The sequence below is a fragment of the Schistocerca serialis genome, chromosome 9, assembly GCF_023864345.2.
Source record: "Schistocerca serialis cubense isolate TAMUIC-IGC-003099 chromosome 9, iqSchSeri2.2, whole genome shotgun sequence".
NCBI lineage: Eukaryota > Metazoa > Arthropoda > Insecta > Orthoptera > Acrididae > Schistocerca > Schistocerca serialis.
In genome coordinates, this window is record NC_064646.1 from 475,683,916 (window position 1) to 475,700,082 (window position 16,167).

The following is a 16,167-nucleotide window of genomic DNA, read 5'->3' on the forward strand; positions in this document are numbered from 1 at the left end:
CGACGCGTTTTGGTACGGGAGTTAATCACCCGCGAAGACCGAAGAGTGACGCGTCAAGCGGACATTGTCTCTGCATTCGTCGACCATTACCAACACATCTATCGGGAGGAAGCAGCCTCTTTCGATGACTTCGACCGTATAGCCACGTTCGTCTCCCGTACACTGACGGTGGAAGCCGCGGGCACCTTACTGGAAGCCATTAGCTGTGAGGAAGTACATGATGCGACCGCACAAGGTGCGTTGAATCGGTCCCCAGGCATTGATGGGCTTCCTGCTGAATTCTATCGCGAATTTCGCAACGAAATGGCACCGCGATGGACGGAAATGTACAACGAAATGTTAAATTCCGATGCGACTATTCCACCGGCTTTTATGGAAGGCCTCCTGGTGCCAGTACATAAACCGAAGCCAGGAATTACGGTCACACATTATCGCCCCATCACCCTGCTTAATGCCGACTATAAGATCTTTGCACGGTTGCTAGCGTCCCGATGTCGTATGTTAATTCGTAGCGTTCTCTCTCCGGAACAGACGACACCGGGTGGATCGGTGAATGTGCAAACAGCTACTGGCGAATGCCGTGATGTGATAGCGCTGGCGGAGGAGTGCCGGCTTAAAGCGGCGATGGTGGCGGTTGATTTTGACAGTGCTTTTGATAAGGTGCGCCACAACTATCTGTATGCTGTACTGGAACAAATGGGTTTTCCGGACCGTTTTACTGGTCTCATTAGAAGGATTTACGGGGGCGCACAATCCTTGGTACAGGTTAATGGGCGTATAGCAGGGCCCATTCAAATTCGACGGTCCATTCGCCAGGGCTGCCCTCTTTCGATGCTGCTGTTCGCGATAGCGTTGGAACCATTAATTGGGAGGCTCACCAATTCTCTTTCTGGGATGGAACTACGGGGCTACACCTTCAAATGTCGTGCCTATGCGGACGACCTCCTGCTGCTCGTTCGTTCTGAGGAAGAGGTGAAGACGGTCCTTGAACTGTTGTTGGACCACAGTGTGATCGCGGGTGGTGCAGTGAACATGAACAAATCGGCGGCAATGCCGGTGGGAAGGGGCCTTACGCCGGAAGAAATCAGTCCGTTTCCTTATGTGCAACGATTCCGCTATCTCGGCATAGACTTTACCTCATCTGTAAAACATACTGCAGCAGTTAACTACCGACGTATTTAACAGACAACACGTACCATGGTCCGACAACATCTCCTACGGCGCCTTGATCCTTTGCAGCGAGTCGAGTATCTGAACACTTATGTGGTTTCTCGAATGGTGCATATTTCGCAGATCCTGCCCCTACCACTTACGCTTGGACGTCGACTTCAATCAGCACTAGGCTATTTCGTGATGATTGGATCGCCCCTCAAGGTGCGATACGAAACGCTCACTCTCCCTACGGACAAGGGGGGACTAGGACTTACGAATGTTCACTGCCGTGCGACGGCGCTCCTTCTAGCCACAATGTACAAGCAATGGCGTAGCGGGCGTGATTCCCTTACATCCCGCCTACTGGATCTCCTGGATCCAGCGTCCCTCACACCTCCGGTGGCGGTGGGCAACATTACGCCACATTTTGCGCATGTCTCAACATTTATCGTGGAACTTAGTTATATCAGAGACGAGCTTCCGCGCACGAGACCGCCATGCGCGAAGGATTTTTATGTTTGGCTGCTACGACGGATACGTTGTAATGTAATTGAACTGAAACACCCCAGGTTGCATTGGCCGAAGATTTGGAGACATGTGCACCAAAAATTCTTTCCTACCTTCGTTCGGGCACTGTGGTTCTCTGTCGCCTGTGGCAAGTTCAACACCCACCAACGGCTCCATGCAATTGGACTAGTGGACACTCCACTATGCCCGAAATGTCACCAAGTGGATGACGACCATCACCGCTTAACTTGTATCGCGGTGGAGGACGTCTGGCTCCTAGGAAGACAGATGGTGGCTTGCTACCTCCGTGTGACCCCGCAACATATTACACCTGCTTCCTTCTTACATCCAGAGAGTGACTACTTTCCCGCGACTAAATCACAGTCGATCATCTGGATCAAAGGTTGGACGATCGCGTACCTCTATGGGGATACTGCCACGTCGCGACTTGACTTTTGGTATTTCTTGCAGCAAGCCCACAGTGAGGTTCATAGATGGTCACACTATCGGAAAACCTTTGCCAATTATCTTCAGGCAGTCTTCCTCGACCCCCCACGCAGTTGGGATGTGCCGGGTGCAGCCGGTGTGCACATTTGACAGCTGATGATGAACCTCACGCTTCTCTCACCACTCACTATGTGATGCACATACCATACGATGAAATGGTCTATATGTTCCTTTTAACAGAGTGATCCTTATTGAAAATAAATAAATAAATAAAAACAACATCCCTGTTCCTTTCAATTTGTGATTTGTTTTAAAATATTTTGTTTTCTTTCTTTTTGGCAGAGGATGCATTTCATTTAGTGTTTGCAAAAAAAAAAAAAAAAAAAAAAAGTGGTTAGCGTTCAAGTCCCGTAATCACCAAAAAAAAAAAAAAAAAAAAAAAAAGTTGGTAGAGCACTTGCCCGTGAAAGGCAAAGGTCCCGGGTTCGAGTCTCGGCCCGGCACACAGTTTTAATCTGGCAGGAAGTTTCATATCAGCCCACACTCCGCTGCAGAGTAAAAATCTCATTCAGGCAACTCATTTGGTTTACGTTTGAGTTACATCAGGCGAAATTCGTGAGTTCGCAATATTGTTTGTAATGTAATACTATGTTTACGACGTTGCTCATAGAGCCATATATATTATTCGCATTTCTATCTGCTACTCTCACACAATTAATGATAAGAATTCAGAAATTCGGGGTCGCCACCTGCCCAAGCACTTCCTAAACATTTAGAAAAATATATAGCTGGAAAATATTACACTCCTGGAAATGGAAAAAAGAACACATTGACACCGGTGTGTCAGATCCACCATACTTGCTCCGGACACTACGAGAGGACTGTACAAGCAATGATCACACGCACGGCACAGCGGACACACCAGGAACCGCGCTGTTGGCCGTCGAATGGCGCTAGCTGCGCAGCATTTGTGCACCGCCGCCGTCAGTGTCAGCCAGTTTGCCGTGGCATACGGAGCTCCATCGCAGTCTTTAACACTGGTAGCATGCCGCGACAGCGTGGACGTGAACCGTATGTGCAGTTGACGGACTTTGAGCGAGGGCGTATAGTGGGCATACGGGAGGCCGGGTGGACGTACCGCCGAATTGCTCAACACGTGGGGCGTGAGGTCTCCACAGTACATCGATGTTGTCGCCAGTGGTCGGCGGAAGGTGCACGTGCCCGTCGACCTGGGACCGGACCGCAGCGACGCACGGATGCACGCCAAGACCGTAGGATCCTACGCAGTGCCGTAGGGGACCGCACCGCCACTTTCCAGCGAATTAGGGACACTGTTGCTCCTGGGGTATCGGCGAGGACCATTCGCAACCGTCTCCATAAAGCTGGGCTACGGTCCCGCACACCGTTAGGCCGTCTTCCGCTCACGCCCCAACATCGTGCAGCCCGCCTCCAGTGGTGTCGCGACAGGCGTGAATGGAGGGACGAATGGAGACGTGTCGTCTTCAGCGATGAGAGTCGCTTCTGCCTTGGTGCCAATGATGGTCGTATGCGTGTTTGGCGCCGTGCAGGTGAGCGCCACAATCAGGACTGCATACGACCGAGGCACACAGGGCCAACACCCGGCATCATGGTGTGGGGAGCGATCTCCTACACTGGCCGTACACCACTGGTGATCGTCGAGGGGACACTGAATAGTACATCCAAACCGTCATAGAACCCATCGTTCTACTATTCCTAGACCGGCAAGGGAACTTGCTGTTCCAACAGGACAATGCACGTCCGCATGTATCCCGTGTCACCCAACGTGCTCTAGAAGGTGTAAGTCAACTATCCTGGCCAGCAAGATCTCCGGATCTGTCCCCCATTGAGCATGTTTGGGACTGGATGAAGCGTCGTCTCACGCGGTCTGCACGTCCAGCACGAACGCTGGTCCAACTGAGGCGCCAGGTGGAAATGGCATGGCAAGCCGTTCCACAGGACTACATCCAGCATCTCTACGATCGTCTCCATGGGAGAATAGCAGCCTGCATTGCTGCGAAAGGTGGATATACACTGTACTAGTGCCGACATTGTGCATGCTCTGTTGCCTGTGTCTATGTGCCTGTGGTTCTGTCAGTGTGATCATGTGATGTATCTGACCCCAGGAATGTATCAATAAAGTTTCCCCTTCCTGGGACAATGAATTCACGGTGTTCTTATTTCAATTTCCAGGAGTGTAGTTTAATTGCTTTAATAATTTAATTACAAGTACGCAAATTTCTTTAAGCAGCTAGATAAATAGCACTCCATGTCGTGCATGAAGCAACTTGATTAATTCAGGATTGGAAATCGGAGTAAGGGGATAAGCTCGACACCAAAGAATTTATCTTACACGTAGATTATTTACTGTAACTAAATATTTGGTTACACATTCTAACTACACATAACTGGTGCCTGATTCGAAATATTTAAGTAAGAATTACGTGGGAATGTAACAGAGCACAATTTAACTGCAACAAGAAGAAACACAGAAGACGGGGGTGGGAGACAATTATACTACCACCTCTTTTGCATTAATACCATAAAAATATCTCAGTGAGATTTGCGTTACGATTCTACGCATGCACTATTATTTACAGAGGTTTAACCAATGCACAAGGCTGTGCGATAATTATTTAACATACTTACTGCGTCTGCTGTGTGCAAACGGCCGAACTAGAGCACGTGGTGCATTCTGACTCAAACTGTTGTGCTGCTTTGTATACAGCGCACGAAAGAACAGATAGTCTTGCAGAAATTGTAGCTCATTAAACACGCAAAATGTTAAAATAAAGCATATTGCCGCGCCGTGGTGGACGACAAGGCTCATTGATTACCAAACACGTGGCACAAAATCGACACAAAGACAAAAGCAATTTGCACAAAATATAAGATTAAAAGTCATTGAAAAAAGTAACTCGCTTCACACGCTTCAGTTAAGCTGAAGTTCTTAAGTATTTCACCAGTTAAACATAACGAAGTCCTAACTCGACGTGCTTCCTATCACCTGAAACACCACTTAAGAGCTACGATCCGTACTCACCAAGCGTTCACCGAACAGTGCCGCTTTCTCTCACGAGATTACCTACCTCCCCGTGCAGCGGAAGCTACTTGAGGGGTAACCCTCCGTCATCAACCTCACACACAAAAACAGCCTTCGACTAAGATGGGTAAACGTTTCTGTTCAGGTACTGGAAAACTAAGCTGGTCATCCTGTGCTCTCCTCAAACGAGAAGCAACATCGTCTGCTGCCAACAGCCGATGATCAACTCAACGTTCCACACAAAACAAAATCGAAACCCCACATTGAAACACACATATAATATTCAATATGCCTTAAACACACATATAATATTCAATAGGCCTTATTTGAGTGTTAATTTTTTCTGGAAGAGTTCGTGAATTGAGCTAAAATCATGTAGTAAAATGAATAAGTTATACCGAATTTTTACGAAAAGACTTCACAGAGACGTATCATGCTTCTCAAACCACTGTAGCACGATTTTGGCTGCGAGACACCGATAATTATACTGGTGAAAAATGAAATCACTGTCGGGGAAGACATCAAGCTTGAAGGTATGTCGATGGTTCATAGCTGTCAGCGTGTCTTCGAATACTACCGCAGGTCTCATGCAAGCGCAGGAGACTCGCCCTTGGCATAATACTGCTCCCAGTAGCCTGCGCCCGTGGTGCGCTGCACGTTTCGAACGGCATTTAACCTCCATAACAACGTTTTGTGGAGACGACCATCGACTTAAGGGGCTCCGGAAAGGCTCAAAATCATGAAAAGTTCAATTTTTACTTTTTTGCGTTTTCTGAATCTGCAGACTATTACCTTTTAATGGATGTATAATTTATTCAATTCCGAAGACTACAACTATTTTAAATTTTTTTTTTGAAATGTGTTCTACATGGGCGTGACCCACTGTGGCGCTGTTAAACTGCTGTCAAATGGTGTTATTATTAACGTCCGTGTTCATCAGGTACATTTTAGTGATGTGAGATAAAGTATGTGTTGTGGCTAACCTATGATGGTTCAATATATATCGCTGGTGTGACTGTCGGTTGTTTCGTGTATATTTACTCTGTCGTTATCTCGAAAATATTCGTAATTAATTCTGTTTCTTGAGTCTCTGTTTTGTTGAAGTATAATAATGAGTAAAAGTAAAGTTATTAGAAATCCTCTGAAGGCTTTTAAGAAAAGGAGAAATGTTGGAAAGCCAAAGGTATGTGTTATTACTGTAAACAATAAAGACGATAACCAAGTGAGTGAACCTAACCTCTCAAGTACACCTGCCCATAGCAGTCAAAGTGGGAAAGAAAATACTTCACAGAAGAAGCTTGGTTCAATGAGTGATAACTATGAATGTTTTATGGGCGAATCGGATGTGGATGAAACATTTGATATGTCGGTTCTCAAAGGAATTTTTTCAAACTGTGTAAGATGTATTCATTGTAGTGAAGTTGGTCTGGAACTCTCCATAATAAAGCACGTAGGACTTGCTAGTGAAATACAACTGAAATGTGATAAGTGTTCATACATGACTACCTTTTGGAACAGTGTTGCAGTAACTGCAACTGAAGAAAATGGTAGCAAAATCTACGAACACAACAACGAGCGATGCTTGCTTTGGACAAGGAACGCCTTCGGGCTGCAGACAGGGCTGTAAAGAGTCTAGAAATACAAGCAAGAGTAAACAGGAGGAGGAACAAGAGGAAGCTGGAGGAGGAGTTTGCAGAGGATGAAGATAATCCATCTTACGGACATGGAATGCACTAAAAAGTTAATCCAATCTTTGTCGCTCGATTCGCAAAACTTTTATTTTCTCATACTAATTACATGTTTTCTAAGGATCTTCCTAACATATTTGTTTCAAACTTTCAGTAAATGTTACACAGTACCTCCTGCTTAATTGAACACAGCCTTTTTCCAAAAAACTGTATATTTTTGAATATATAAATAAAAAATTGCAAAAAAATGTTGTGAACTTTCATTACAATTGAAAAAAAATCATCTTTAATAACTGAACTAAAATTTTGTAAAATCCCTGTGTTAAGTTGTAGCCCATATTCCAATAAATAATCTGTAAAAAGTTCAACTTCCTACCTCAAATACTTTGTGAGGAAAGATGTAATTTATAAGCGTTATTTTAACATTGCATGTATAGGGCGTTCCGGAGCCCCTTAATGTGGCAACGATGTGATTCACCCGAACAGCCGACAGGTTTTCATTAACCGACTGTTGAATTCCAATGGTCCCGTGCCCCACTGCAAACGTAATTGGCGATCTCATTGGGTCAATCTCTTGTCACGAATCACAATCTATCCGACTTTGCAAAGCAAACAACTCTCCGATCCGCACGTTCTGTGGCGAGTCGTGGACGTCCAATCATTCTGCGCCTAGTGATGGTTTCAGTGTCCTTTTACCTCTTCTCGAAGATTCTCACGTCAGTAACACGTGAAGTATTGGCCAGGTTCGTCGGTTTCGAGATACTCGTTCACAGGCTTTGCGTATAAATAACTTGGGCTTTGTCAAAGTCACTTATCTCAATGGGTTTCCTCAAATACAGCGTATGTGTTCGCTAGCGTGATCCCCCGTCCGTGTCTGCTCCGTTTTCACGCTTTTGTTACCGCGTCACGTGCTCGCAACGCGACAAAGCACCATCCGGCGTGCGGTCGGCAATGGTCATAATGTTTTTCCGTCACTGTATTATGTTCAGCATTGAATCTGATTTGAATTCAAACATTGCAGACTCACCAGGGATATATACGGCGTAGTTTGTATTAATTATTCGAAAATATATTTAGAAAGTGGTTACAACAGCTTTCGCTATTTTTAGTGGCTTGAAAGTGTCTTAATGAAAGTATGGCAGTGTGATAACTGATCTGAAATTTATTATACTGAGCACTTTTCACGTGGAAAAATAATTGTGACGGGACCAAAATATTCATTCTTAAGAACAATCGTGGCAAAAGATAATTTCTGAGATTTGCGTAGTAACGATTTTAACGCAGTCAGATGATGATACTGCGCATATCAGTGAAGATGGTACATTAATAACACATTACGAATATTCTGGGGACTCAAATACACTACTGGCAATTAAAACTGCTACAGCAATAAGAAAGGCAGATGATAAACGGGAATTCATTGGACAAATATATTATACTAGAACTGACATGTGATTACATTTTCACGCAATTTGGGTGCATAGATCCTGAGAAACCTCTGGCCGTAATAACGGCCTTGATAGGCCTGGGCATTGAGTCAAACAGAGCTTGGATGGCGTGTACAGGTACAGCTGCCCATGCAGCTTCAACACGATACCACAGTTCATCAAGAGTAATGACTGGCTTAGTATGATGAGCCAGTTGCTCGGCCACCATTGACCAGACGTTTTCAATTGCTGAGACATCTGGAGAATGTGCTGGTCAGAGCAGCAGTCGAACATTTTCTGTATCCAGGAAGGCCCATACAGAACCTGCAACATGCGGTCGTGCATAATCCTGCTGAAATGTAGGGTTTCGCAGGAATCGAATGAAGGGTAGAACCAAGGGTCGTAACACATCTGAAATGTAACGTCCACTGTTCAAAGTGCCGTCAATGCAAACAAGAGGTGTCCGAGACGCGTAACCAATGGCACCCCATTCCATCACAAGGGTGATACGCCAGTACGGCGATGACGAATACACGCTTCCAATATGCGTTCAACGCGATGTCGCCAAACACGGATGCGACCATTATGATGCTGTAAACAGAACCTGTATTCATCCGAAAAAATTACGTTTTGCCATTCGTTTACCCAGGATCGTCGTTGAGTACACCATAGCAGGCGCTACTGTCTATGCTGCAGCGTCAAGGGTAACCGCAGCCATGGTCTCCGAGCTGATAGTCCATGCAGCTGCAAACGTCGTCTAACTGTTTGTGCAGATGGTTGTTGTCTTGCAGACGTCCCCGTCTGTTGACTCAGGGATCGCGACGTGGCTGCACGATCCGTTACAGCCATGCGGATTAGATGCCTGTCATCTCGACTGCTAGTGATACGAGGGCGTTGGGATCCAGCACGGCGTTCCGTATTACCCTCCTGAACCCACCGATTCCATATTCTGTTAACAGTCATTAGATCTCGACCAACGCGAGCAGCAATGTCGCGATACGATAAACCGCAATCTCGATAGGCTACAATCCGACCTTTATCGAAGTCGGAAACGTGATGGTACGCATTTCTCCTCCTTACACGAGGCATCACAACAACGTTTCACCAGGCAACTCCGGTCAACTGCTGTTTGTGTATGAGAAATCGGTTGGACACTTTCCTCATGTCAGCACGTTGTAAGTGTCGCCACCGGCGCCAACCAAGTGTGAATGCTCTGAAAAGCTAATCATTTGCATATCACAGCATCTTGTTCCTGTCGGTTAAATTTCGCGTCTGTAGCGCGTCATCTTCGTGGTGTAGCAATTTTAATGTGCAGTAGTGTACTATGCCCCAGACGCAGGTAGTTTCACTCGAGCTAAAGAACTTAATTATTTCTGGGTTGGGAGTGTGTGAGCAGAGATACAGTTTTAAATATTCCCACACACCTCCTGATAAGAGAATCACGACATCGCGCAAGACGAGAGAAATCACGACCGTACGGGTGCTTATACAGGGTGATTCAAAAGTAGCTATACACACCTTGTCGGAGCATCATATTGTGTCGGCTACTGTGTGACTCAGCACCGACATAAACAAGGAATGAGAGAAGGTGCGATGACCGGTGTCAGGAATCCAAAATCACCTGTACAAAACACTTTCTAATTAACAGGACAGTTTATTTCTAAAAAGAGAAGAAACGTGACTTAACTTCTTGTTGTGAGGTATCTTGATGTTCTTCCAATACCTCCTACTTGCAATTACTTTTATCCAGTATTGCCACTCGCAGAAAACGCAAGCAAGGTATCGTCTACCTGTTACTGAGTACTGATGCTACCGAAGTCTGCGACCGAACTAGGGTTGGGCGGATGGTTAAGTCAGCGTTGACAAGGGGCGCTGAATGTCTTTCTGGATGTGTGGCGATGCCCGCTCTTTCCATTGGCGCGCGCGTCAGCGCCTTCTCGATGCCGTTTCGCGGCGCTGCGCTGGTCGGTGAGCAATCGAATTTTCAGGACTGCACATAATGTACGCATGAAAGTAGGAGTAAAATGTTGAAAAAAGTTTTGTCTGAAATTGACTTATTTCAGGTTTCTGTTATTTTTTATTTATTTATTTATGGTTCCGAGGAACCACATTAAGGAGAAGTCTCCATGGTCATGGAACGAGTCAATACATGAAATTCTAACACGATAGTGGAAACAGATAAAATGAAATATAAGAAACATATACAAGCGACTATTCGTAAGTTTAAATAAAGAAAGTCAACAATGTAACACTGGAATTTGCTTAATTTTTTTAGCTCTTCCAGGAGCACCTCGACAGAATAGAAGGAGTGAGTCATGAGGAATCTCTTCAGTTTAGACTTAAAAGAGTTTGGGCTACTGCCAAGATTTTTGAGTTCTTTTGGTAGCTTATTGAAAATGGATGCAGCAGAATGGTGCACTCCTTTCTGCACAAGAGTGAAGGACGTGCATTCCACATGCAGATTTGATTTCTGATTAGTATTAACTGAGTGAAAGCTGCTAAATCTTGGGAATAAGCTACTATTGCTAACAACAAACGACATTAAAGAAAATATATACTGTGAGGGCAATGTCAGAATTCCCAGACTACTGAATAGGGGTCGACAAGAGGTTCTCGAACTTACACCACTCATAGCTCGAACAGCCCGTTTTTGAGTCAAAAATACCCTTTTTGAATCAGAAGAATTACCCCAAAAAATAATACCATATGACATAAGCGTATGAAAATATGCGAAGTAGACTACTTTTCGTGTTGAGCTGTCGCTTATTTCAGATACTGTTCTAATGGAAAATAAAACAGCATTTAGTTTCTGAACAAGATCCTGAACGTGGGCTTTCCACAACAGCTTACTATCTATCCGAACGCCTAGGAACTTGAACTGATCCGTCTCGCTTATAATATGCCCATTCTGTAAAAACTGAGTCTTACTGCGATTTAGAATCAAATTATTTTCCACAAACCACGAACGTATTTCATGAACGACATTATTTGACACTGTTTCAATATTACACACAAGATCCTTCACTACCAAGCTGGTGTCATCAGCAAACATTGTGGTGCATAATGTCATTTGTCGTAACATTTACATCATGGGAGAGTACAGACTTTTGACGTGTGGTGTTCGCCTGCATATCGACTGATGTTGCTGTGTTACACGGGTTTACAATGCTCGATTGACTCTGGCACGAGATGCCTCCGTCTACTTGATTTCGGTGTGCTCCATTGTACTCTATGGCGCTGTTGTTGTATAGCGGCAAATGACGTATATTCATCCTGTCGGTAGTTCATACACTGCTGTAGTTGTAGACGGTACGATAGCGTACTCGCACGGTGAATACGATCGTATGCACATCCTTTACGGCGCAGCAGAAGACAATGGACGAGCAGCACACTACGGTATAAGTAAATGTTTCTAAACAGAAGTGTACCAAACCATCAGACTTTCACAGCTGTGGACAAGTGTTTAAGGGAATATGGCAGGGTTGAGTCGGCCTCAGCTGGATGGATTGGGTGTCGAGAAGGTCCGACCATGAGACACGTCGTATGGGTGCTACTGTAGTGGTTCCTCAGTCAGCTGTATGGCGCCTGCTTCGTAGACAGCAGTTTCACCCTTTTCACCTGCAGAACATACAGGAGCGGACACGTGTAGGCCACCCTCTCAGAATTTCTGTCAGTTGTTTCTTGAGCGCCAGACTGCTGGTCCACAATGCGGTCATCGGGTGCTGTTTACAGATGACAGTCTCTTTACCGGTGCGGGTCCGTGAATGCTCAACACATGCACGTGTGGGCGTATGAGAATCCTCGCTTAACTTCAGTACGAGGGTATCAACATCCTTCTGCAGAGAAACATTTGGTGTGGTATAGTGGACAACCAGTTACACAGACAGCATGTTATTCTACAGCGCCTCACTAGCAGAGTTTATCGAGAGGTAGTGGAACATGAATTGGGTCGTCACATTCGTGTTGTCTCACTCGCTACGCGAACCAACGTACGGTTTATGCACAACGGTGCCTCTGCATATTTCAGTCGGGGCAGGTGGTGGGGGCGGGGGGAGGAGCAAGTAATTAGTGTCGCTTATCCCAATAAGTGGACAGATCGTGCAGGACCAATTGTGTGCCTGGACTTTGTTGCCGTCAAAGTAGCTCGTGTATAGTGTTGTAACTGAGAGTGTAGTACAATTACAGGAGCGGACTAACAATGGCTATGTAACTGTGTAGAATTAGGTGAACGGAACCTGAAACATCTGCAGTCTTCGTGTACATGGGTATCGTTTCGAACACGTTCTGGGGTAAATGTGAAGTACGTATTTGTGTTGAATGTCGGCTCCCTTCGTGTCGTTGCCTTCTGTGAAGAATTAATTTTGTGTTGTTTGCGTTGCATTTGTGATCCCAACTCCCGTGCTTAAATCACAAATAATGTAATTTCAGACAAAACGTTAATTATAATTTTACTTTTATTTGGACGCATACATGAGAACCTTCAAGACCGTGCAGTTACTTCTGAATCTCCCTGCACACAGTCGTTTTTGCGAATAGGACAGTAAAGGGGACGAACGGCAATGGTGGAAGGTACCCTTCGTCATGCATCTAATAGCGGCTTACTACGTATGTAGATGTAAATGTAATTTTATTTCTCGTGCTTTTCAGTTAGCTGCTAAACATGTCATAGATCTAATTTTTGCATCTCTCTTACAGACGAGATCAACTCAGATGCTTGGACCTGTCTTCGAAGGTCCGCAGTCTGCTTCACACATCTAAAACCGTGAGTGTCTGATAGCTAAATAGATCCTTTTCAATGGATAATCACGTAGATTAACTGTATACACTATGTAATGGGATATGATAATATAATATTTGAAAAACGGGAATGTGGTAATAGAACCATAAATGATATAGTTACGGGAGGATTTCAGTTCTGTCGTAAGAATGACAGAGCAAGAAGGCTATCTGAGTTAGAAAATAAATTTCAGCTGGTAATTAGAAAACCACAAGAGGAAGAGATCTCCTTGGAAAAGGCCTCGAGACACGGGAAGATTCTAGCTCGATTCCAGCATGGTGGAACTCAGATTCAGAAATTAGATATTGGATTGTAAGGTGTGCCCTTCAGCAGATAATGATTTGTATCATAATTAAGTAATGATCAAACTGATTTATAAGGAATTCGTCCGGAAGATTCGATCTGCGTTTGCTTCGTATCGCCAATCAAATCTCAAATTCTTCTTTGTTTATGTAAATCAAACATTCCATTGCTTCAGACCGTAGGCTCTTCATGCGTCATAACCTTTTCGCATAGTAAAATTTGCTTATGGTGTAAGATATCAGAAACTTTGGCTACAACGTAAAATTGCTTACGTCTGTTTCATCAGATTTTGTTCGTCTAATTCAAGTTTTCGCATTTTGTTTTCCTATTACAAATTATCACCAATTTTTCTTACATTCGTTCGAAGTCGTAACCACCTTTTATTCGCAATGACATTACACGTTCTCTGTAGGATAGCTCTAGTGAACTAATGCAAATTACTGATATGAGGGCACTAAATGTAAAACAGTTTCTGTATAACACCATTCTGAAGCCACTGCAGAACCACAATCGATTTAAGAGGTCAAACTACATCGATACAGTTTCTTTGTTTCAACTAGAAGACGATGCGTTGATTAAGATTCGATCGTTAAAAATCTATAGAAGGCATCGAAAACTTAAAATATACTTTTCCTATTCCATAATGGTCTATCTCGTAAACTGACTTACAGCCGGGAGAGCTGTGTGCTGACCACATGCTCCTCCATATCCGCATCCAGTTTGTTTGTTTGTTTTGGTTTTAGGGCGCAAAACTGCTATGGTCATTAGCGCCCGGTCCGTGACTTAGGAAACAGTAAAAAACCGAAAATGGAGACCAGCAGCAATGGGAGCGAAACTCAAAAAATTGGAGACACTAAAAGCAGAAGGAAGGCTTAAAAATCCACTACAGAAAGGGGTTGGTTGTCCCCAAAAAAAGCTTCAGATGTCTGACGTCATTTCACTGGCACAAATAAACTCGAGAACGCGATCGGCCGAGCGCGTGTCATCTGCTAAAATTGACAATATATCAGGCGACAGCTGTAGACGGGCGCGTAACGGAGTAAAATAGGGGCACTCAATTAAAAGGTCCAAAGCTGAGAGCAGTGGGGACAGAGTGGGGGAGGATCGCCGCTTAAAAGGTGTCGATGGCTAAAAAGACAGTGCCCTATCCGGAGTCGAGTTAAAATTACCTCCTCCCGCCGACGCGTTCGGGAGGAAGACATCCAAGCACAAGGAAGAGCTTTCACGTCCCGCAATTTATTATGGGGAAGTGTCGACCAATGTGCGTGCCATAAAAGAACAACACGACGACATAAAACACTCCGTAGATCGGCGAAGGGAATCGATTGAATAGCTGGCCGAGGAAGAGAGACTGCAGCCTTGGTCGCTATATCGGCCGCCTCATTTCCACATATACCAACGTGTCCCGGAACGCCACCGAGACGCCCCCCCCCCCCCCCCAGGTGGAGCAAGCGCAGACAGTCCTGAATCCGGTGGACCAGAGGGTGGACAGGGTAAAGAGCTTGGAGAAGAGAGCTGAGAGAATCGGAGCAGGTAACATACTGTGTCCGCTGATGACGGTGGATGTAGTGGACAGCCTGGAGAACAGCGTAAAGCTCCGCAGTATAAACCGAACACTGGTCGGGAAGCCGAAATTGATTTGGGGTGTCGCCAACAATATAGGCACTCCCTACACCAAACGATGTTTTTGAGCCATCAGTGTAAATAAATGTGGCTTCCGTCATTTGTGAACATAGAGCAGAAAATGCCCGACGATAAACAAGTGAAGGGGTACCGTCCTTGGGAAACTGACAAAGGTCACGGATCAGGCAGATCCGGGGACGGAGCCAAGGAGGTGCTGTACCCCAAGTTGTCAAGAAGGTTTTAGGAAAGCGGAAGGAAAGAGAATGGAGCAGTTGACGGAAGCGGACTCCCGGTGGTAGTAGGGAGGAGGGGCGGCCTGCATACCCTACATCAAAGGAGGCGTCGAAAAAAATGTCATGGGCTGGATTAGCAGGCATGGAAGACAGATGGCTAGCATAACGACTCAGAAGGAGTGCTCGCCGATTGGACAGCGGAGGTTCAGCAGTCTCAGCATAAAGGCTTTCCACAGGGCTGGTGTAAAAAGCTCCAGACACTAAACGTAATCCACGGTGGTGGATAGAGTCGAGACGACGAAGAATAGACGGCCGGGCAGAGGAGTAAACTATACTTCCATAGTCCAATTTCGAGCGCACTAAGGCGCGATAGAGGCGGAGAAAGACCACTCGGTCCGCTCCCCAGGAGGTACCATTCAGGACACGGAGGGTGTTGAGGGATCGCAGACAGCGAGCCGAAAGATAGGAAACGTGGGAGGACCAGCACAGTTTTCTGTCAAACATAAGACCCAAGAATTTAGCGACGTCCGAAAACGGAAGGTTGACAGGTCCTAGATGTAAGGAGGGTGGAAGAAACTCCTTACGTCGCCAAAAGTTAACACAAACCGTCTTACTGGGAGAAAAACGGAAGCCGGTTTCGATGCTCCAAGAGTGAAGGCGATCGAGACATCCTTGAAGACGTCGTTCAAGAAGGCTGGTCCGTTGAGAGCTGTAGTAGATCGCAAAATCGTCCACAAAGAGGGAGCCCGAGACATCAGGAAGGAGACAATCCATAATTGGATTTATGGCAATGGCAAACAGTACAACATTCAGCACGGAGCCCTGGGGTACCCCTTTTCTTGGGAGAAAGTACGGGAGAGAGTAGTGTTCACCCGCACTCTAAATGTGCGCTCTGCCATAAATTCGCGAAGAAAAAGGGGCAGCCGACCTCGAAAGCCCCAAGAGAACA